Source organism: Magnolia sinica, chromosome 18 (genome assembly GCF_029962835.1).
Source record: "Magnolia sinica isolate HGM2019 chromosome 18, MsV1, whole genome shotgun sequence".
Lineage (NCBI taxonomy): Eukaryota > Viridiplantae > Streptophyta > Magnoliopsida > Magnoliales > Magnoliaceae > Magnolia > Magnolia sinica.
The window spans coordinates 41,371,007-41,395,279 of NC_080590.1; the positions used below are offsets into that span (position 1 = coordinate 41,371,007).

General features: G+C 41.8%; 1 long non-coding RNA gene across 2 annotated transcripts in view; it reads left to right on the forward strand.

Annotated features, from left to right (window-relative positions):
• LOC131232449 (uncharacterized) overlaps positions 1-24,273 on the forward strand; it is a 91,626-nt gene that overhangs the window by 40,057 nt on the left and 27,296 nt on the right. Inside the window, exon 3 of one of the 2 annotated variants that reach the window (XR_009164840.1) lies at positions 23,855-23,876. The exons of the other annotated variant lie outside the window; for it this stretch is intronic. This is a non-coding gene — a long non-coding RNA (uncharacterized LOC131232449). Of the gene's footprint in view, positions 1-23,854; positions 23,877-24,273 lie in introns of those variants that run through there. 2 annotated transcript variants of the gene reach the window in all.

The window sequence follows — 24,273 nt, forward strand, 5'->3', positions numbered from 1 at the left end:
TCAAACCATGGACTCATATATCTCAAGTGAGCCTTAGTGGGTGGCCACAAATACATTAAGATGGGCCTCAACAAATGGCCTTATACAAATCAAAGTGGGCCTCAATGGACGACCCACAATTACACCAAGATGGGCCTCAACACATGGCCTTAAAATAATCTCCAAAATGGTTGGACAGTTTGGATGAAACTCATGCATCATGGTAGGTCCCATAGGGATGGAAGGCATAGATAAATCACATACTTCATAGTGGAGGTCTACACTGATGAAAGGTGTGGACACAATACGTACATAAGTGGGTTCTAAGTAGGACTCACCATAATGTTTATTTTCCACCCATCCTAGGGCCCAACATAATGTTTATTTTTCAACCAGCCTAGGGCCCAACATAATGTTTATTTTCCACCCAACCTAGGGCCCAACATAACGTTTATTTTCCACCCAACCTAGGGCCTAACATAATGTTTATGCGACATCCAAATTGTTCATAAGGTCACTTAGACCTTGGGCCCACTATGCTGTTTATTTGCCATCCAACTGTTCATAAGGTCTCGTGAACCTTGGTAGGGCCTACTGTAATATTTATTTATCATCCAATCTATTCATAAGGTCATGTGGACCTAGGTGGGACTGGGGCCACCGTAACGTTTATTTGCCATACAACTTGTTGATAGGGTCACACGGTCAGGGAGGGGGCCCACCGTAATATTTATTTATCATTCAACCTATTTATAAGGTCACGTGGACCTGGGGGTGGGCCTGGGGCCCACTATAATGTGGTTCACAAATCCAGTCCACTCAGTATGTGTGTCCCACTTGGCTGAGGGTTCAGACCAAGTTTCAGCCGCATCCAAATTTCAGGTAGGCCCTACCAAGTGATTTTATATGTTTTAGGCATGTCTTCACATGATTTTAGATGGTGTGGCCCACCTGAGTTCCTTATACGGCTGATTTTTGGGGTGGCCTCCTAGTCCGAGGGAACTTATCAAATGCATGGTGTTGATGTTCGAAACCCATCATAGTGGGGCCCACAACTGGGCCGTGAGCGTCAGCCCATCCGTCCATCTGCCCACCCACTGACAGCGGCAGCAGCAGGTGCTGCTGCCTTCTTTTCTTTTCTTTTCTTTTTTGAAAACCAAAAATCTGGTAGTTTTTGATAGGTGGGGCCCACCTCAGACGAATCCATCCCAGCCATTGGTCCCTGTAGCTCGATACAATCCCATCGAGTCCAATATTGGGTTGTTTTTTATGTACAGGAGCATCAGGGAGTATATCAATCGTAGGATCACTGTTTCCTATACCATGGCCCGCCAGGAAACCAAATCAACCTCATTTTTTTGCTCAACGCCTAAAATGATCTAAGGAAGAGGATGGATGGCCTGGATTAAGTACATGAATCAAGGTGGGGCCTACCTAAGTGGTCCACCCAAAAACTCTCTCTCTCTCTCTTTTTTTGCATGTAAGTACGTACCCACGACAGTACACGCACTCCATGTTAGTTCACACTTCACTTGGACCCACGTCCAACATCCAAGTGGATACAATACAAGCATCATGGTGGGTCCCACAGGGACGTGGCCCACCATGCATGTATGTATATATATACACATATAATATTAATATATTATATTATACTATAATATATTATATATCATCTCGCCTGAAATGTGGTGGGCCACACCGTTTAATGGATGGAGTAGATTTAACATGAATTGGTGAGGCCCACTTCATTCAAGGGGAAGGATAAAGAGAAAGAGAGAGAGAAGATGACACGAGAAGGGGTGGGACCCCGCCACTATTGGGCCCTCCCAAATGCAATACAAATATCAAGTGTGTCCCACAACATGTGTGCCCAAAAAAATAGAATTCAACGATTGATCACCCACCTATCGGTCTCCTTCTCGCTCCCCTTAGCCTCCTTAGCTCCTTGCCTTTACTTTTAATGGTGGTAGATGATGGATCAACAGTTGAGATGGGAGGTGAGAGAGTAGGGAAAGTGGGCCACACTTGGCATTTGGGAGGGAAAAGCTTGGACGTATGGAATGTTGTTACTTGGGAGAGAGTTTTTAATAAATAAGAGAAATGGAGAATTAATGGATGAAGGGATGGGTGGAGTGGTGGTTGTAAGGAGAGGTATGGGTTAGGGTGAAATTTTGGTTAAAGAGGCATGATGAGGGGAGAGAGAGAGTTGACTTATGGAAAATGAGGGATGGGTGTTGTACTTGAGGTATGGTTGTACTTGACATTGATTAATTGATTGATTGATGAGACATATCGTAGAGATTCCTTCGATATTCACAACACGTGACGTTTTCTTTGGAAAGAATGCTGGCCCACATCTCTTGGCCTAGGCATCGGTTTGATGCACGAGTTACGGCGTTGGAACCGCGGCGATGGCGTGGTCGCTATGATATAAGTTTAAGATCGAGCCGACGTCGGTGTGCGGGACCCGGCTTAGGTTTACGCGCAAACGTTGGATACAGGTCAAGAATTGCCGAAATTCGACCGAAAGGACCGCGGAAGCCAATGGAACGATACAGACTAGGACACAGGCCTTACACACTATACTGTTTATTTAACATCCAATCTATTGATTAGGTCATATAGACCTAAATGAAAGGAAAAAACAAAGATCAGCTTGATCCAAAACTTTTATGGGCCCTAAAATTTTGTCGACCATTCAACACTGTTTCCTACAACGTGGTCAACTTGAGATTGGGATATACCTCATTTTTGGTCTCATACTCTAAGGGCGTGTTTGATTTTCCGTGGTTGTGTAAATATCGTGAAATGAGTAATAATTACCATTTCACCTGTTTGAAAATTATATGAAAATCCACCATACTTTTTACCTCGAAAACCGGTTTAAAAGAGTTATTTTAAAATTTTGGACCCCAAGGTGATGTATATGATAAATCCATTCCGTCCAATCGTTTTAACACAATATTTTAAGGCATGAGCCAAAAAATAAGGCAAATTGAACACTCAAATGGCCCACACCAAAAGAACCAGTGGGCCTAAGAGGTTTTTAATGGTAAGTGTTTGACTCCCTTTTTCTAGTGGCGTGGTCCACTTAAGCTTTCGATATGCCTCATTTTTTGGCTCATGCCATAAATTCATCAGGCATAATAGATCACGGTGTGGATAAGCGATACGCACCATGGTAGGACCCACAAATATGTTGTGGCGTTCTTGATTTTTTGTGTCAAAGATACAGGTCATCAAATCAAACATTGAAAAAAACGAGATAAATACAGGGGAAATAATTATTACATATTTTCATAGTATTTACCACTGTACTGGAAAATCAAACAAGCCCTAAAATGATTTAGAAAATGAAGGGATGGATGAAACACATACATCATAGTGGGGTCCACATACTATCAGCCATTGGCTAGTGGCTGGGGGAGTAGCCAATCCATTTCCCATCGAGATGGACTTACTTCGTTAGTGGGGAAGCAGACTGCCTGGTGCACCACACACCAACTATATAGCTGGTGTATTGACGTTAGCAAGTTCTGTAGGTCAAATCATGAGATATGTGTTATATCCAAACCGTCCACCCATTTGGCGAGCTCATCATAAGGCTTGAGTAGAAAACTAAAATAAATCTAAAGATCAATCGGACCACACTGCAAAAACTAGTGGGGGATTGAACATTTACCATTAAAACTCGGGTCACAACAATTTCAGATTAATATAAAATTTGTTTTTCGTCTTCATTCATGTATTTTCAAATGTATTAATAGATTGGATGGAAAATAAACATTACGGTGGGCACTACGAACTTTTTAATAGTAAAAAATCATTATCCTCTGCTATTATTTTTGGTGTGTTCCTTTTGAGCTTTTAATATGATTAATTTTTGTCTAATGCTATAAAATAATTTTAAAAAAATAAATGAACAGTATAGATATAATAAATAAATCATTGTGAGGCCATGTAACTTTAATATTAAATTATTTGTGTAACTTGAAAGTCGAGGTGCGTCGGCGCTCGTGTTCATATGATACGGACCCACAATAGCGTAGTACACTAGCCTAGAGATAAGCGGATCAGCTGGTGTACCAACACACCATGTAAGACCCATATCCTAGCTCGTACTGTTCTGTACGCTTCCGCGGTCCTCTCGTTCGAATTCCGGCAGCTTGCGACCTATAATCGGCAGTTGCGCGCGACCCTAACTCGTATCCCATTTTCCAAAGTCGGCTCGACCCGAGACCTATACCCTTGCAACCGCGTCGTCGCCGCGGTTCCGATGCCGCGTCTCACTCGCCGAGGCGATACCCGTGCCAGGAAGTGTGGGCCCGCGTTCAGTTTGAGGAAAACACCGCACGTTGTAAATTTCAAGAGAATCTATCAAATCCATCACATCAATCACATCATTTGTCAAAAGTACACCCATCACTCAACCCATTACTCCCCCATGCCCAAGTACAAAGCAACCCTAAAAAGTCAACAAGCACCTTACCTCTCATGTCACTCCACCATCCCTCTCTCCCATCATCCATCTCTTTCTCACTCTCTCTCTCTCATTCTCCAAAGACAAGCAACTCCAACGTCCATGGCTTCCATGGAGAACCTTGGTGTGGCCCACCTTCCTATCTCTCATCCCCACCCTCCAAAGTTCATCTCGACCGTTGAAATTATCCCCTTGGAGCTCTAGATCATGTTGGCGGAAGAAGGACGAAGAGATCTTGAGGTGGTGCTCCTTTCTTTCTCCTTCTCTTTTTTTTATGTGATGTGTGGCCCACTTGGATGGACCTCACCTTGAGGTATGTTTCATCCAAACCGTCCAAGTCATGTGGACCCTACCTTATGGTGGTGGAAACACACAAACGTCAGATTGATTTAAGAACGGTGGGCCACGTTCATGTGGGACCCACCCTGATGACACGTGGGCCACCTGCACGTGGGACCCACCATGATGATTGTGTTATATCCATGCTGTCCAGCGTCCAGGGGACACTAGACAGGGAGCGGCTATCGTGGAGTGCGTATACTGACATGGTGGTGTACTAACAAGCTAAAAAAAAAGAAAGAAGAATAGTGCTTTGGGGTGGACCACTCATGCAGGCCCCACCTTGATGTATGTATAAAATCCACGCCGTTCATTTCACTTCTCAGCCCATTTTAGGCGTTGAGCTAAAAGATGAGGCTGATCTGACAATCAAGCGGGCCATACCATAGGAAATAATAATGTTTACCGTTAAAACCCGCCTAGATGTTTTTATTCGCCAAAAATATGCTACATATCGGGCTTGTTTGGATGGTCTTGGGATATGGAAGCCAATGAGTGGGGCGGATTTTTCTGATGAGGGCCCCACCTGTGAAAAACCGTGAGAAAACGGTATTTAAAAAAAAAAAACAAACAGCAAAGCAGCAGCAGCAGCGCTGCCACTGTCAGTACGCGCAGGCAGCGCTTGCGGCTGGTGGGCGGACGTTCTGGCAGGGCCTCACGGCCCCAGTTGTGGGCCCCACCCTGATGCGTTTCGACTATCAACTCCATGCATTGGATGGCCCCCCTCGGACCAGGAGGCCACCCCAAAAATCAGCCGTATACGGAACTCAGGTGGGCCACGCCATTTAAAATCATGTGAAGACATGCCTAAACATACAAAAACACTTGGTGGGGCCTACCTGAAATTTGGATGCGACTGAAACTTGGTCTGTACCCTCAGACAGGTGGGACACACATAATGGGTGGACTGGATTTGTGGACCACATCACAGTGAGCTCCCTGTCCTTGTGACCCAATCAACATGTTGGGTGAAAAATAAATATTACAGTGGGCCCAAGGCCCACGTGACCTTATAAACAGGTTGTATGGCAAGTAAACATTGCAGTGGGCCCCTGGCCCCTGCGACTTTATCAACAGATAGGATGCAAGTAAACATTTCAGTGGGTCCCATGATCGTGTGACCCTACCAACAGGTTGGGAGAAAAATAAATACTATAGTGGGCCCCAGGTCTGTATGACCTTATCAACAGGTTTGAATGGAAATAGACATTACGGTGGGCCCCACGTCTATATGACCTTATCAATAGGTTGGATGCAAACAAATATTACAGTGAGCCCTAGGCCCATGTGACCTTATGACCAATTTGGATGGAAAATAAACATCATGTTGGCCCCAGTTTGGATGGACAGTATGTTGGGCCCTAGGTTGGGTCGAAAGTAAACATTTTGGTGGGTCTTACTTAAGACTCATTTATGTATATGTTGTGTCCACAATTGTGGACCTTCATCACAGAATATGTGACTTATCTATACCTTCCATCCCTATGGGACCCACCATGATACATGTGTTTCATCCAACCGTCCAACCATTTTTTAAAAATGATTTTAAGGTTTGGGACGAAAATAAGACAGATTCATTTATCAAGTGGACCATAGTGCACGGTGAGGATTGAACGGCTACCTTCGAAATCCTTGAGATCTTATGATTTGATTGGATGGGAAATAAATGTTATGGCGGGCCTTGGAAATTTTAGTAGTGGAAATCGTTATCACCACTTATATTTAAGTGTGGCTCATTCGATATTCATGTGGCCCATGTGGTGTGGCCCACTTACCATATTTATGGCCCATTATTAAGGCCCACCTTGTTATGTATTTGAGGCCCGTGTGATGCGGCCCATTAGATGTATTTAGGGCCCATGGTTCGAGGCCCAATATGATGTATATAAGGCCCATTTCAATGTGCGATTTCGCCATGATAAATGTATTGAATACCCGCACCATTTAGCCCGCTGGATGGTGGGACTTTCCCCCGATGTATGTATTTTATATCCGCACTATATACCCGTCTTGATGGCGTAGGGCCCGCTTGCTGCATGTGCTGGGCGCGCCTCCACTGTACAGGCCCACCATGCTGTGTGTACTTCACCCATACCATCCACTTGTGCGGCCCGCCTAGATGTACGTATTTTGTATCCACACCGTCCATAATGTTGGGATAGTGCGGGACAATGTTTGATTGGCGCCGATTTACATGGATATGTTTGGACAGTGCTGATCATCATACGTAGGCCATGAGTGGAGTAATACACATGTTATACCTACAACTATTGAAATGATTTTGGTGCGGCCCATATAATGAGGCCACCTTGATAAGTATATACGAGACCCATGTATGAGGCCCATTTGATGTACTGGAGGCCCATGGGTCAAGGCCCAATAAGACGTACATAAGGCCCATTGTAGTGTGATTCTACCATAGTATTTATGTTGATTTTATAGTGGACTATACCTTGGGAGCAATGATGGTTTGATGTCCACATTGTAAGGATGATGTTGGTTTAATATCCGCATTGTCACTCTCTCCATAGGGCCCATTAATAGGCCCGTACCTGTAGCATATAGTCCGTCTAGGCCCATATTCGTTTTGATCTGAGTCCACCTCATATATTCCACCCTAACCGTCCAGGTCATATAGGTCTAGCCTCGATGTATGTTTTATTCACACCGTCCGTGGGATGTGTGACCCACTAGATGTATGCATTCTATGTCCTCACTAACCATCTGGTGGGGCCTATCTGCTGCATGTGCAAGGCCTACCTATTGTGCATTTGTGCGACTCAATGATGCGACCCACTTGTTGGATATGAGGCCCATTAGTGCGGCTCATTGATGCGGCCCACTTGTTGTATATGAGGCCCATTGGAACGGCCCAATGTATCGACCCGCCGTGATGTGTAGGCCCATGTGCTTCATGTGTAAGGCCCACTTGTGATGACTAATTAAGGCCACTTATTAGATATTTAGGCCCACCTTATGTTCGACTCTATGCGGACCATTGCTTGGGAGCAGTATTGGTTGAATGTCCACATTTTTGGGTAATGATGGTTAAACGCCCACATGGTGACCTTTCCTTAAGCCTACTTAGACCCATCCTCATCGATACCTATTATATAAGCCGATTTATTGAGGCCGATTCTGATTGCCAAGGCCGAGTATCGAGGCCGGTTCCGAGTGTCGAATCCAATTATTAAGGCCGATTTCATTTGTCGAGACCTATATGATGTATATGCGACCCGTAGTTGAGGCCCAATGAGATGTGTATTCGGTCTGCGTAATGTATATGCAGCCCATGTTTAAGGCCTAATATGAATAGGAGGTCTATGTAATAAGGACCATTGTTATGTGTATTAGGCCCATGATGCATGGCCTATTTGATGTATTCGAGACTCATGTGCAGGGCCCATATATCATGTATTTGAGGCCCATGAGCAGGGCCCACTTATTGCGTATATGTGACCCTTGAGTAATGCTCATTGTGTTGTATATTAGGCATTTATGTAAGGCTGTGGGCCCATTATATGTTTGGCTTTATGTGGGCCATTTCTTGGGGGACAATGTTGGTTAAATGTCCACATTGTTGTGATTGATAGTCGATGTCGGTTATTGATACCGATTATGAGTATGTGACAGCATAACATCATGATACATGCCCATACGCATCATCTGCATGTTGGTTATGAGATGTGATTGATCATTGCATATGTCACTGAGCATGTTGTTATGAGACTCCCTGATAGGCGGAGGTTATCTCACCTGAGCACGCGGTATGCGCAGGATTGATGCATGGCTAGATTGTATGACTCATGCGTCTCACATTATGATTACTGTATGCCCTAGCGACATCAGGGCCGTAGCCTCCACAAGCATATCGTAGATGGCCAAATGGGACACCGAAAATGTTTGGTTCTAGCATACGGGCGCCATAGATGTCCCTGGGTGAAAATTCCTAAACCTTTGTGGCCAGGAGATGCCCCAACGTGGAGACCAAGTGGATATATGAGCGCATGAGGGCCGTATACAGGTAGACCGCGTCTCCCACTGTGTCGTGGTCGGTTGGGAAAGTGTGTGACCTTACCCACCTGAGTGAGGAGGCAATGTCTAGGTTGAGGTTGACCAGCTTGAGGTATGGGTCCGCTAATGACAAGCCGGGCCCAATATTCGCAAGCGGATAGTGAGGTCTCTTCCACTTACCCAGTTGTGCGCTCGGATAGGGGCGGCAAGCTGGCGTAGAGTGTAATAGACCCTGGTGATGATCCCAGAGATGAACTGTACTGATATGTGGATTTAGTGAGCAGGAGTTGCATACTCATTCATGCATTCATTCATTCACTATCTACTCGGGTTGGTGGTGCGCAACTATTTGTTACGTGTGCCTTCGTAATGGCCAGGATTTCGGTTGGGGCGCACGACTAACCTGAGATCAGGAGTTTACCACATTGAGTCTGACTATCTAAATTTAGGTATGGGACTGGTTTGGATAGAAGTCCCTTATGATGGACCCTATAGCCTGCGATACTACGTACTATCATCCCGACTTCACACTCCAGTATGATCATTCCATTCGCACCGCATATTGCATAACATCCGCGGCATACGACATTTTGGGTTATTATGTCTCTGTATTTATATGGCCTAGGTACGACTGACGCTATTGTGTTACTCATCAGGAATGTATGTTGTATTGCATCTGATATTTGGCTATATATGATTCATCATCTGCATAGTTGTTCTACATTGTATATTCTGACATTGATTGATTCATGGACTTGTCCATATTTTCACTTACTCTGTTATCGTATGATTTATGATCTTGTCAATATTCCGTTTACTATGATAATTCATGCTCCTGTCAATATTTCTGCTTATTTCGACATTATACAATTTATGGATTACCAGTACTTTCGATATTGTGTGATTCATGGCATTGTATCCTCGGCATCTAATATTTGGCTCGTTTTGACTCCTCATTTGCATAGTTGATTTGTATTGTGTACCCTGATATTGTATGATCCATGGACTTGTTAATACTTCCGCTTAATCTAATTACTCTGATATTGAATACTTGGCACTTACCTTGTGCACACACTCACACTACCCTCTAAGCTTTCTATAAGCTTATGCACGATAGATGCATGCAGGTGATGTTAGATTGCAGCAGTGTTGAGCTTGGAGCGTACGGTGGTCTTCTGGTGCTTGATTTTAGATTTATGTATTTCCCTTTCAACATTGTACTCAAATGATTATATTAGTGGATATATGATGATAATGTTACTTTTGTGAATTGGGTAATCTTGTGGTTGTGCTTATTATGAGTCAAATTGTCAAAAAAAAAAAAAAAAATCTCCTTATAGGATTTCAGGATCGAAATCTGGCGTATGAACGCTGATAATGGGGTACTACGGAGGCTGTCGGCATCGAATTCGATAATCAGGATTCTTGTGAGTCCGTTTTCCGAGTTTGGGGCGTGACACACAGGAATGTAGCTGCTGTGAGTACGTGTCCTGGGAAGATGAGCGCTGGCACTCCTCGAGCACTGAGTTCACCATCAGTTGAAAGGAGATCAAAATTACATGGGCCTGAGCATGAGGTAAAAAAAAGATCTTATCCAAAGCTCAAATGGACATATAGCAGCTAGGATAATAGTTTTCATCAACATTCGTAGGTCACACCGTGACGTTTATTTTCCATCCAATTTCTTCGTAAAGTTACAAAGATAACGTTTATTTTCCATCCAATTTCTTCGTAAAGTTACAAAGATCTAAATTAACAGGAAAAATAAATATCATATTAATCCAGTACTTAACTTGACTCCCACAAGGTTTTCAATGATAGTCATCCCATCTCTTACTACTTTTTTCAGTATGGTCCACTTGATCTTAAGATATGTCTTACTTTTTTTTTTGCCCAAGCGTCTGGACGAGCTCGCAAATGATAGATGGTTTGGATATAAGGCATACCTCGTAATGGGACCCAGGGAACTTACTAACATCGATACAGCAGCCCTGATGTGTGGTACGCCAGCTAATCCGCTTTCCGTTAGTGGGGCCACGCTGTCAATATCGTCAAGACATTTATTAAAGTTTATCGGTGGAGAACATATTCCGCATCTCTGCCGAAAGAAAGTTTTCTAACGGAGTCCGGATCCTCTGTATTACACTGGCCGCCACGAAAGGCAAAACCACGTTAAAGAAAACTGTGGGCTGGTTTCCTAGAAAAAAACGTTAAGTTGGTGCCCGGAAGCTTCCCACCTAGATACGGATTAGGTACGGCGCCTGCCTCACTTAACACAGTGCGGCCCTATTCGTGGCCCACCTTTATGTATTTTTTATATATCCCCGCCGTCCGTCCGTTTTAACAGATTGGCATTAAAAATCATACAGATTCAAATCTCAGGTGGACCATGCCATATGGAAACAGTGGTAATTGAATGCCCACCGTTAAAAAACTTCCTTAATGCCCAATTTAATTTTATTTCCCATCCAACCTGTTAATAAGCTCACACATAGCTGCATGAAGGGAAAAGGTAAATATCAGCATGATCCACAGCTTTTACAGCCTAAAATAATCTTTTAGTGGTCATCCACCACTGATTTCTTAGGTGTAGTCCACCTAAGATTTGGATCTACTTCATTTAGGGGTGCGTGCCTAAAATAATTTGGAAAAAGGGATGGACGGCGTGGATACAAAATACAAAGATCAACGTGGGCCCCAAGTTGCGCCGTACCGTGTTTGGTTAGGCCTGTGCCGCACCTAATCCACTCTGTGGAAGGACGACTGGGGCAATAAAGTATGATTCGAGTACGCGGATTGCGCGGTGAACGTAACACTCTCAAGCAACGTGGTGTAAGGAATCAGTGGGGCTCACCTGTGATGTTCTTGTTTCATCCACACCGTCCATCCATTTTTTCAAATCATTCAACTGCATGATCCAAAAACTTAAGCATATATCTAAGCTCTAGTTGACCACACCACGAGAAACAGTGGATATTGAACGTTTACCGTTAAAAACATCTTGGAACCACAGAAATTTTGGATCAAGATTATGTTTGTATTTACCCTTCATCGAGGTCTTTGTAACCTTACGAACAGGTAAGATGGCATATAAATATTACCGTGGGCTCCAAGAAGGTTTCAACGGTACATGTCATTATCTCTATAGTTCTTGAAGTGGTGTGGTCTACTTTAGCTTTAGATATGCTTTAATTATTTGATTATGCCTTAAACTGAAGTGTGAAAACGGATGGATGGCTCGGATAAAGAACATACATCACGGTGGGACCTGCAGAGTCCTGCAATGGTGGAGGTTGCTTGTGAAAAGCTCACCTCGCGAACAACAAACAGCAATGTATTGCCCATGCCATTCTCACGACGGCTCGCATGTCAATAAAAGCTTCCGTAGGACCACCATGTTTGTTTTCCAACACCGTGACCAGGAGAAATTTGCGACTGTGGACGCCACCTTTTATCCAGCAGTTTTTATGAAGCAATACGAACTTAGTTTTGAAACTTAGACCTACTCGTACGGACAGAAATTTGTGTACGAAAATACCCCTGCTTTCACGGAAACGGATTGAGTACTCCCCTTGCCACCCGCTAATGGCGGATGGTCGGTGGTCCGTGGGCCCCACCATGATATATGCTTTTCATCCGTGCCGCCAATATATTTTCCTACATCATTTTATGATATGAGACAAAAAATGAGGTATATCCAAATCTCAAGTGTACCACATTACAAGAAACCGTGTTGAATGAGCGTCGACCATTAAAAACTTTTTGGGGGCCCACTGTGATGTTTGTGAGAAATCCTCCCCATCCAAGTTCATTCATAGGGTCACAAAGACCTGGATGAAAAGGAAAAACAAATTTCATAATGATCCAAAACTTCTATAACCCCTAAAAGGGTTTCAATGGTAGACGCTCAAATTTCCATTGCCTTTTACAGTGTGGTCTAATGGATAGTTAGATTTATCTTATTTTTCATCTCAAGCCTTAATATGAGCTCGCCAAATAGATGGACGGTTTGGATATAACACAGACCTCATGAATAACTGTAGCCATAACTGTAGCCTCTGCCTTTTCGATACGTCCTTTGATATATATCGAAAGTATTTCGATATGTATCGAAGGTCTTTCGATATTATCGAAAAAGGTCTAGAACTGTCCAGCGAGTTTGCCTCAAAAATCCTGCAATTTTCAATACATATCGAAGAGTCTTCGATATATATCGAAGGTGATTTTACCTATAGCTACGGAGTATAACCGTAGCCATAATTGTAGTCTGTGCCAATCTATGCAAATTTATTCTTTTTAAAATTTATTTTAATTTATTTTTACATGGAAAGCTTTATTCTACCTACAATTTTCTCTAATACATATTTATATAAATATGTATATATAAGCATATAAAATTTTTTCTCTCTTTTTTTCATTTATTTCTTTATTCATTTAACATGAATATTTTTTAAACCAAAATTAGTTACTTAACGTACCCTATATGATTTTGGGGTAGGAGAAGCTACTTTAGCCAACCAACCTAGTTAATTTTTAAGATTCCATCAGGTCGATGGTTGAAAATCCATTTCATTCACTTCGCGGTCAATTTCAATAAGTTCGCGGTCAATTTCATTTATTTCATTTACTTCGCAATCAATTTCATACATTTCACGGTCAATCCCAGCGATTCCCCTTCACTTCATGGTCAATTCCATGCATTTCACGGTCAATTCCCTTCACTTCATGGTCAATTCCGTGCATTTCACAGTCAATTCCCTTTATTTCACAGTCAAACAAAAATTGAACTAGCAAACTAGAAATTTAGCGAGGCAAACTAGAAATTTAGCGGGGTAAACATGAATTTGAGTGGGGCAAACTAGAAATTCAGTAGGGAAAACATGAAATTCATTAGGGCAAACATGAAATTGAGCGGGGTAAACTAGAAATTCACCGGAACAAACAAGAAATTGAGCAGGATAAACATGAAATTCAACGGGGCAAACATGAAGGTTGAAGGTTATCAAAGAAATTTAAATTTTTGATAAAAAAAATTTAGACAATTTTTGGAGTTTTCGACTTATCGAAAACTTTAGTTAACATGTCAACCCGATCAATCAAAGCGTTTCGACCGATTGACTCGATGTATAGATAGGTTACGCAATTTTGAGTGTTTTCATGCAATTTGTTTATATTTCTAGTTTTGATTATATATACTGGTGTAATCGATATTAGGGTTACTGTCAGACATGCTTAAAGGTTTGAAAGGATTACACCCTGGACCATATCTCAAGTAGTAAACTAAGTGAAGATACCTTGTTTCAACATTAAGGTCTTGGTATCGATTCCCTAGTAGGGGTGGCTAATAGTGGAGTGTGCACTGACAGTGAATTATACTAATAAGCTAACCCACCCCTCCCAAAAAAAAAAAAAGAAAAAAAAAGAAGAGGGTTTAATAGGATTTTTGAAGAAAGAAAAAGATAAGGTTTTTCTCATGGGTCTTTGAATCGGTAATGCAGTGCAAATGAGCATACACTAAGGTTCTTTTAAAGAAAGATGATCTGTTATCGTCAAATATTGTTTGTAAACCCTATTTGATAATTATATTATAAGATGCTCATGTTCAGTGCGATTACAAATATTAAGTTGGCATACGCATTTCAGTAAATTAAGATTTAACCGCTGATTCAAGTTTTACAATAGGTGGACTCTCTCCCATAGCCACTGTCCTATATAAAATGCATTCGGTCCCTAACACAGATATCATGTTTGCCCCGCTCAATTTTATGTTTGCCCCGCTAAATTTCTAGTTTGCCTTGCTCAATTTCATGTTTGCCCCGCTGAAATTCATGTTTGCCTCGCTAAATTTCTAGTTCGCCCTGCTCAATTTCATGTCTGTCCCGCTCAATTTCTAGTTTGCTCCGCTCAATTTAATGTTTACCCCACTGAATTTCATGTTTGCCCGCTCAATTTCATTTTTGCCTCGCTCAATTTCCAGTTTGACTGTGAAGTGATTGAAATTGACCACGAAGTGAATGAAATGAATTTTCGACCATTGACCCGATGGAATCTTGGAAAATAAGTAGGTTTGTTGGCTAAATTAGCTTCTCCTACCCTAAAATCATATGTGGTACGTCAAGTAAATCATTCTAGTTTAGGAGATATGCTTGTTGAATAAATAGACAAAGAAATGAATTAAAAGAGAGAAAAAAAAATTATATGCTTATATATACATATTTATATAAATATGTATTAGAGAAAATTGTAAGTAGAATAAAGTTCTCCATGTAAAAACAATAAAAATAAAAATAAAAAATTTGTATAGACTGGCATGGACTACAGTTATGACTACGGTTATAATCCATAACTATAGGTAAAATCACCTTGGATACATATTGAATACTGTTCTATATGTATAGAAAATTTTAGGAATTTTGACGCAAACTCCTTGGATAGTTTTGGACCTTTTTCAATCATATTGAAAGACCTTCGATGCATATCAAAGGTCATATTGAAAAAGTAGGGGCTACGGTTATTGCCATGGTTATAATCCGTGGCCATAAAAAACATGTTGCCATAGTTATTTATTTATTTATTTATTTATTTATTTTTGCTGTTGTAATTCCCATCACCTTTTGTAGGTCCCCTCATGAGGTCTATGTTATATCCAAACCATCCATCTATTTGGTGAGCTCATATTAAGCTTGAGACAAAAAATAGGACAGATCTAACTATCAAGTGGATCACACGGTAAAAGGCAGTGGGGAATTGAACGTCTACCATTGAAACCCTTTTAGGGGTTACAGAAGTTTTGATCATTATGATATATTTTTTTTTCTCTTCATCTAGACCTTTGTGACCTTATGAATAAATTGGATGGAAAATAAATGTTATGGTGGGCCTACAAAATTTTTAACAGTGAAAATCAGTTTTCCCGCTGCTCTTTGTGGTATGGTCCCGTTGATCTTTGGATACGATTTTTCTTTTTTGGATAATGCTCCGAAATGAACTCGAAATATGGATGAACGTCGTGGATATAATAAATACATAGCTGCGGGGCAACGTAACTTTGATCTCTTTTGAGCCGTTCGTACAACTCTCACGTGGAGGAGCGTCAGCGCTCGTCTCGGAAAGGATGGGAGGTGTATTTTCGTCCTCAAATTCGCTGTCCGTACGATCAGGCCTGAGTTCCGAAGTTAAGTTTGTATTGCTTTATAAAAGAGGCTGTATAAAAGGTGGGGTCCACAGTCGCAAATTTCTCCTTTGACAAGATCACAGGGATCTCGAGGAGGAAATAAATATCCATGATAGTTTTGGCCCACACAAGTTTTTTACGGTGGGCATTTAATCACTACTATTTTCTATGGTTGAGATTTGGATCTGCGTTATTATTTTTAGCTCGTGTCGTAAAATGAGCTGAGAAAGCTGGAACGACGGTATGGATATATAACACACGTCAAGGTGGGCCCATGGTTCGGCCTGATCGAATCCGTTCTCCTGATATGAACATCGTGGTGAGTAGAATCACTGATGCAAAATAGATAATTTGGTAGTCGTCATCTGCACCGTCATTTTCTTCAACAAAGCACGCGTGTACGCGTATGCAATTGCTACGTGGGACCCGGACGCCGGATACGGCACGATTTCGCTGGAGAGCCTTCCTCCCACCTCGGTAGCCCAACAGACGCGGCAAGATGCGTATTCTTTTGCTCATGCTACGAATTTGGCTGGCATGATAAATGAGCGAGATGGATAGGTAACATTCATCACAATGGCCCTACATTGATGCTGTAAAATTTTCAATTTAAGTGTTGGAAAGGTAAGTTGTCACATTCACACAGAGAAAGATGTGATAATTATTTAAGTAAATAATTATTACCTGTTTAGAAATCAAACAGGCCCTTGAGGGGGCGTTCTGCGCATGGTATTAGATGGAATTATTTGGGATGGAATTGCATTCGATCCCATGCCAATTGAAAGACAGGAAAAGCTTGGAATTAGATTGATGGAATTGCATTGGGTCTTGTGCCACTTTCATTCAATGTTAGTAAGTTGTGTACATCCCACCATGATGTGTGGGCTATATCCACACCGTCCACCTATTTTTTGAGATCATTTTAGAACATGGGCCAAAAAAACAGCTAGATCTAAAGCTCAAGTGGTCCCCGCCATAGAAAGTAGCAGAAATTGAATATCTATTGTTGAAAACTTCCTCTGGGGCCACATAAATTTTGGATCTGCCTCATTTTTAGGCCCATGCTATAAAACGAGTTTACAAAACAGATAAACAATTTGGATGCATCACATGTGTTACTTTCAATAATTTCAAATGAGGATAAGTATATCTATTCAATGTACAACCTTATGACCAACATAGCATGGAATTAAGCTTATCCCGGATAACGGGGACAATCCCTCTCCCATTTAATAATTATATTTTCTGAATCTCATCCCACGTTATCCTTCCCAATACCATGCGCAAAACACCCCTCTCTGCGATCAATTTCAATTTTCAATCCTGCTATCGTGACAACTAGGTGGAGACGGATGGTTGGTGGCTTCCGCTCGATGTAGAATGAAAATGATGCTAATGCTTCAACCGTACGCGTGGCATCCCTGGAATCAATCGATAGAGCATAGCCGAAGGATCATCCCTTTGGTAGAAACTGATATAACGGTTACGATTGGTTGATAGACCTGGTTTTGGACTTACGATCCATCTACAGCAGTACTCACCAATGACACGTGTGAAGAGAACAAGCTGATTTTAAAAGGTTTGTTGGCGGCATCTCTGAAAGAATACGGCCCTGCGAATCGCATCTTGCCGCGTCTGCTGGGCTACCGAGGTGGGAGGAAGGCTCTGCCAGCGAAATCGTGCCGTATCCGGCGTCCGGGTCCCACGTAGCAATTGAATATGCGCACACGCGTGCTTTGTTGAAGAAAATGACGGTGCAGATGACGACTACCAAATTACCTATTTTGCACCAGTGATCCTACTCACCACGATGTTCATATCAGGAGAACGGATTCGATCAGGCCGAACCATGGGCCCACCTTGACGTGTGTTATACATCCAGACCGTCTTTTCAGCTCATTTTAGGACATGAGCTAAAAATAATAACGCAGATCCAAATCTCAACCATAGAAAACAGTAGTGATTAAATGGCCACCGTTAAAAACTTGTGTAGGCCAAAACTATCAATGATATTTATTTCTTCCTCGGGATATGGTGATCTTGTCCAAGTATTAGAAAACAAACATTGTGGTCCACGGAAGCTTTTATTAGTAGGCGAACCGTCGTGATAATGGCACGGGCAATACATTGCTGTTTGTTATTCGCGGGGTGAGCTTTTCACAAGCAACCTTTACCACTGACTCTGCAGGGACCACCGTTATGTATATGCTTTATCCGTGCTGTCCATCCGTTTTTACACTTCAGTTTAAAGCATAATCAAATAATTAAAGCACTTCGAAAGTTAGAGTAGACCACACCACTACAAGAACTATAGAGATAATGCCATCTACCGTTGAAACCTTCTTAGAGCCGAGGGTAATATTATATGCCATCTAACCTGTTCGTAAGGTTACAAAGACATCGATGACGGGAAAACACAAATATAATCTTGATCCAAAACTTCTGTGGTTCCAGGATGTTTTTAATGGCAAACGATCAATATCCACTTTTTCTTGTGGTGTGGTCAAATAGAGGCTTAGATATGCTTAAATTTTTGGATCATGCCAGTAAATGGTTTGAAAAAATGGATGGACGGTGTGGATAAAAAAAGAACATCACAGGTGAGCCCCACTTACTCCTTACACCACGTTGCTTGAGAGTGTTACGTTCACCGCGCAATCCGCGTCTTCCAATCCAACTTTATTGCCCTAGTCGTCCTTGGCGACTTGAGGCCCACCTTCATCTATGTATTGTGGACGCGGATTTCCTGCGAAAGCCTTTTGCAGGAAGTTCCTGTGCAAGAATGCTGTGTGGGGCCCACCATCATGTTTTTGGGAAATGTACTCCGTTCATCCGTTTGTTAAACTCATTTTAAGAAAATTGACCAAAAACAAAGTGGATCCAAAACTAAAGTGGGCCACACGAGAGGGAAAGAAATACCTACCGTTGAAAGCTTCCTAGGCTCCACCTTGATGTTTATATGCCATCCAAACCGTTTATAAGGTTATTAACACAAGGATGAAGTGAAAATACTAAAAAAATTAGCCTGAAACAAAGTTTTTTTGGTCATGGGAATGCTTCAACGGTTCTAACTGAATCCCTACTGTTTCCTCTCGTGTGGCCCACTTTAGTTTTGGATCCACTTGGTTTTTGGTTAATTTTCCTAAAATGAGCTTACCAAACGGATGAACGGAGTACATTTCCCAAAAACATGATGGTGGGCCCCACACAGCATTCTTGCGCAGGAACTTCCTGCGAAAGGCTTTCGCAGGAAATCCGCGTCCATGTATTGTGTATTCACACCGTTCATTCTTTTTTCCAAATCATTTTAGGCACGCGCCCTCAAATGAAGTTGATCCAAATCTCATGGACCACACCTATGAAATCAGCGGTGGATGACCATTAAAAGATTATTGTAAGCTATAGAAGCTGTGGACACCCTTACCTTGGGATTACCTTGATTTATTTATTCTATATCCGCACCGTTCATCCGTTTTTTCTAATCATTTCAGGGCAGTATTCCAAAACTGAAGCAGATCCAAATTATCTGGTAGATCATACCACGTGAAATAGTAGCCATTAAAAACCCGCTATCATTAAAAACTTGTTAGGTAGTTCGGTAGTATTAATATACTATCCAATCTGTTGATAATGTTCTATAATCATAGATGATGACAAAAAATAAATATCAGCTTGACCCGGAACTACTCTTGTGGCTCATTAATGGTTAATCACCATGGTTTCCTATGGTGTGGTCCACTGATGATTGATCTGATTCATTATTTTTTTGAATAAAACCTATAAACAGCATGAATACACAACATTATCAGAAAAAACGGATAGACATCATGAACACAGAACAGAACACAATTCATATATCAAGATGGCGCGAAGGTAAGGACCTCCCAGTCACAGGTTGAGCGTTTCACATAATCCGTTTCCATATTTATGTAATTATATATGCTCCGTCCATTCGTTTTAATAAATAATTTTATTGCATGAGAACAAAAAATAAAGCATAAAAAAAGATCACGTGGGCCAATCCTGCAAAATTCTTAGTTATAGGCCACAGAAGTCCTGGTTCAAGCTAATATTTGTGTTTTCTCTTCAACGTGTCTTTGTGTTTTCTCTTCATGCATGGATTAATATGTAAGAAGCCTTCAACTATGGAAACCATTATTACCACTGTTTCTTGTGGTATGGTTAACTTAAGGTTTGGATATGCTGCAAATTTGGGCTCTACCACTAAAATGATCCCGAAGAATGGATGGACGGCGTAGATACGCCAAGTATATAACGCCTGTTTGGCCACCGTGATGTTTGAATTTTATAACACTGTTCATCCATTTCTCCGTATCATTTTAAATTATGACCTTAAAAATAGAATAGATCCAAGGCTCACATAGACCACATGGTGGGGATTAAATTGATATCGTTGAAATTTTATTGGGGATCACGGAAGTTTTGGATCAAGATATTTGTAATTTTCAAGTCACCTAGGTGTATGTGACCGTATCAATTGGTTGGATGGTAAATAAAAAAAACAAGGTGACCCTAAGAAGGTTTCAATGGTGGGCATCTTAGCACAGCTGCTGCCAGTGGTGTGGCCCACTTGAGCTTTGGATTTGCCTTATTGTAACATCCTGGATTTTCACTGTTTTGGATTTTCAAAAAAATCGTTGAAATTTTTTTCATTAATTAACTTATAATATCATTTCAATGACCATTAGCACTCAATGTTAGTTTATACAGGGGTGGTACTAGTAAAGAACTGCACAAGTTCAATTAATCAGTCGTAGGAAGCCAACGAATCCGCCCGATCACTTAAACATCGGGTGTAGCCCCATGATTTATTCACATAGGGTCCAAATCTAATCGACCCATCGCTAACTAATCAAGACAAGAATAACCAAATTAAATATCTAACCGAAGCCGAGTTAGATAAGGCCCGGATCTTAACTAATAGACCAAATCAACGTCGTCTCTCTTTTAGCCTAAAACTGACAGTTTAGAGTAATCATGACTAAATCTCCACTTTCACTAGTTATAAATAGGTCACACTATGAACATAGTTAATCCAAACCTTTATCATCGCCCACGACAAATCTCAATACCTAATTCATTCTAGAAATGCCCCGATTTTTCGAACAAGCTCTATACTGCTTGTTGGTGGGCCACTAGTTACAAAATTATAGAGTAATGTTTATCTTACTGGGCTTGACGTCTATCACGGGAGTCGGACCTGGGTACTGTCCAGAACTGCTCAACTTGAGCCAAAGGACGAGTGCATGAGAAGTCCATATACCCTAAAGAAAGGAGTTGAAACTTAAGTGAATTGGGTCGTCCACTCTTATGCAAAGTTGAGGATTTCGGATCGTCGGTTTGTGACCAAACTTCACACGTGGAGTAAGGATATTTTCCTTTTCATATCCGTATAGTCGCGGCCCCAATCGATCATCAGTGACCGTTGAACAGATTTCTAATCATATCTGTCGATTGGTGCATCCAAATGGCGGGCCGATCTTATCTATATATAGATTATGATCATCATTAATGCTAACTATCCTGTGGTGTATATCGAATTGTATACCCCATAGTGGGCCGTAGAGGCTAGAAAAATCATTCATAGGGTTAGTATAATAAAAACCCAACACTTAGGGCCATTTGCACCAAATCTAACATTATAAAAGGGCCTCATTTGGGGTACCCCTCTTCCCATACGATTTTCCATCTTCAAAGGGGGGAAAGAGAGAAAGACGGAGAGAGTAAAGAGAGAAGAGAGAGAGTAAGGAGAGAAAGAGAGAGTGAAGGAGAGCAAGGGTGGACCAAATAGATCGAGGTGGGCCAAAAAGAACTCAATCTTGCAACTCCCTATCCCTTCTCTAAAGGAAAACCCTACACCACAACTACAAGAATCGTTCCGTCGATCATCTAGGTAAGATCCTTCATCCTTTTTTTCTTAAAACCTGTGTTGAGAAGGGATTGACATAGATTTCTAACATGCAAATGTGTGCTTTAGGGATTCCGACCGATCGACCCCAAATCCACCCTCCTCGGTCGTTTCCAAAATCTCAACGATTCATAGGTGCGGACTATTGTTCATAGGTGACCTAGCACTAATTTTAGTATGAGTTTAATGATTTTGCTTGCTTGGATGATGCATTTGGAGAATCTAGACGAACCTAGGGAAGACTCTACCCTTGATCATATCGATTCACATGGAATGGTTATGGAATGTTGTTACCTTTCGTATGATTTGGTTTGAATGGATGATTGTATGTACTTGTCTTATTTGGTTCTCATATGATGTTGCCTCATAGCATGTATGATCCATTAACTCTTGTGTAATTTTGTTCTATTAGGTATAAGAAGTGTTTAGCTTCCTCACTAACCCACACAAAGCACATGCACTCTTGATTCATGATATTAGTAGTTTTGCTTGATAGAAAAATCTAAATTGTATGTTGAGAAAATATGAAACATGATATTGTTGTATGCTATATGATAACCCTGTTAGTTGGCATGCTATAGATTACCATCAAATCCTTGGGTTGGTCAGGAATATGAGGAGAGTGAAGGTGGTCCTGTTGGTAGGATTGCCCTGAGGTTAAACCCATGGATTTGGGCGGGTGCGTGTGGGCGACAGTAGTTAGGTTACATGGGTCGCTCGTATCCGATGTCGTCTGTCCCGTACACCTAAACTCGTGCGGTCTAGCCTACTTACTAACCAACCTTATTTGTTAACCATGTTTGCCCATACCTGTATGGAACATGGAACACCCTTCAACCATTGGAGCCCATTGCCAACCATTTGAAATCGATTTACTGACTCGAGAGCCGGGCATGGTGGAGTGGAACACTGTGTCGAGCTGTCGGCCTACGCTGGGGTGATGTGCCTCCCCGTAGTGACCGTGAGCGATCCCACATTTCAGCACTCCCTATGTGCTTGAAGTCGGGGATGGGAAAAATTCGACGGGATCAAGGATTGCGGGGTCTCGGCCTCACCTGTTGAGGAGCCTTGGCCTTGCAACCGGTTTAGGGCATTGATACGTGGGTGTACCAGTATCCCCAACCTGCTGGATGAATGGACTTAACTAAAAACTCGGCTAACACAATCATTGCATCGCACTAGTTAGGGTGGCGACTCGGCAGTCGAAGTCACTCTGAGGGAGTGTTGGTCATACGTGATCATTAGATAGAGTCATTCGAGGGAGTGTTGTGGCGAGGGCATGCATCATATCATCCATCATGCACACGCATTAATAAGATTCGTTAGGTGCTTATGAATATATTACCTTTCATTAAATCCATAATTCAATTGATGCCTGTTGTAACTTAAGACTAATAGTACCCACTAAGTTGATCACTCACTCTCACTCTGGGACAGTGTTTTAAAACACCAACCAGACTTTCCCGTAGATGCAGGTGACGTAGAGTATAAGGAGTCTGACGGTGCGAGTCTTGATGAGGAAGACGAGCTGTCCTACTTCCAGCTGATGGGCGGCTTTCCATCGGCTTGATAAGCAAGATTAGGATCACTGAGCAGTGGGCTTAACGCTATTCTTTTTGGACATATCATTCTTTTTGTGATTTTTGTTGTGCAACACCTTGTGTAATCCACTGATATTATTTTGGACTTGTATATGTTTAGCCTCTTTCAATCCAGTAGACTAATTGCGATTGTGCTTCATGTTTCAAGATATTTCATACTGCGCATCTAAACCTGATTAAACATAAATTAGTAAAAATTGGTTATAAGTGATACCCGAAAACTTGGGAGTCGAGTATATAAACGACCCCCGATTTCTAGGGCCTGAATTGGATTTGGGTGATGGGGGTTCTTTGGGTGAGGGAAGAGGCTGTTTTACGGGGTTTGACATGATGAGCGGCTGAAATGTATGCCGGAGGTAAAGTTGCTTAAATGGATGCAGGGGGCCGGCAAAGTTGCGACAGACCGGTGGAAGAAGATTATAACCAATTTCTTCTTTTATAGAGTGGTTTGTGTTTTGCAGAGATGATCAGAGCATCCAATCTTGCGGAAGTTTAGATTCTCATCCCAGGTAACCCTGACTGTTGTCATAGCATTAGAAAAGAAACATTGTGGTCCACGGAAGTGTGTTTTTGATAGGCAAACCGTCGTGGCATGGGCAACGCATTGCTGGTTGTTATTCGCGGGGTGAGCGTTTCACAAGCAAACTCCACTATTGCAGGACTCTGCAGGGCCCACCTTGATGTATGTGCTTTATCCATGCCGTCCATATGTTTTTACACTTCAGTTTAAGGCATAATCAAATAATTAAAGTGA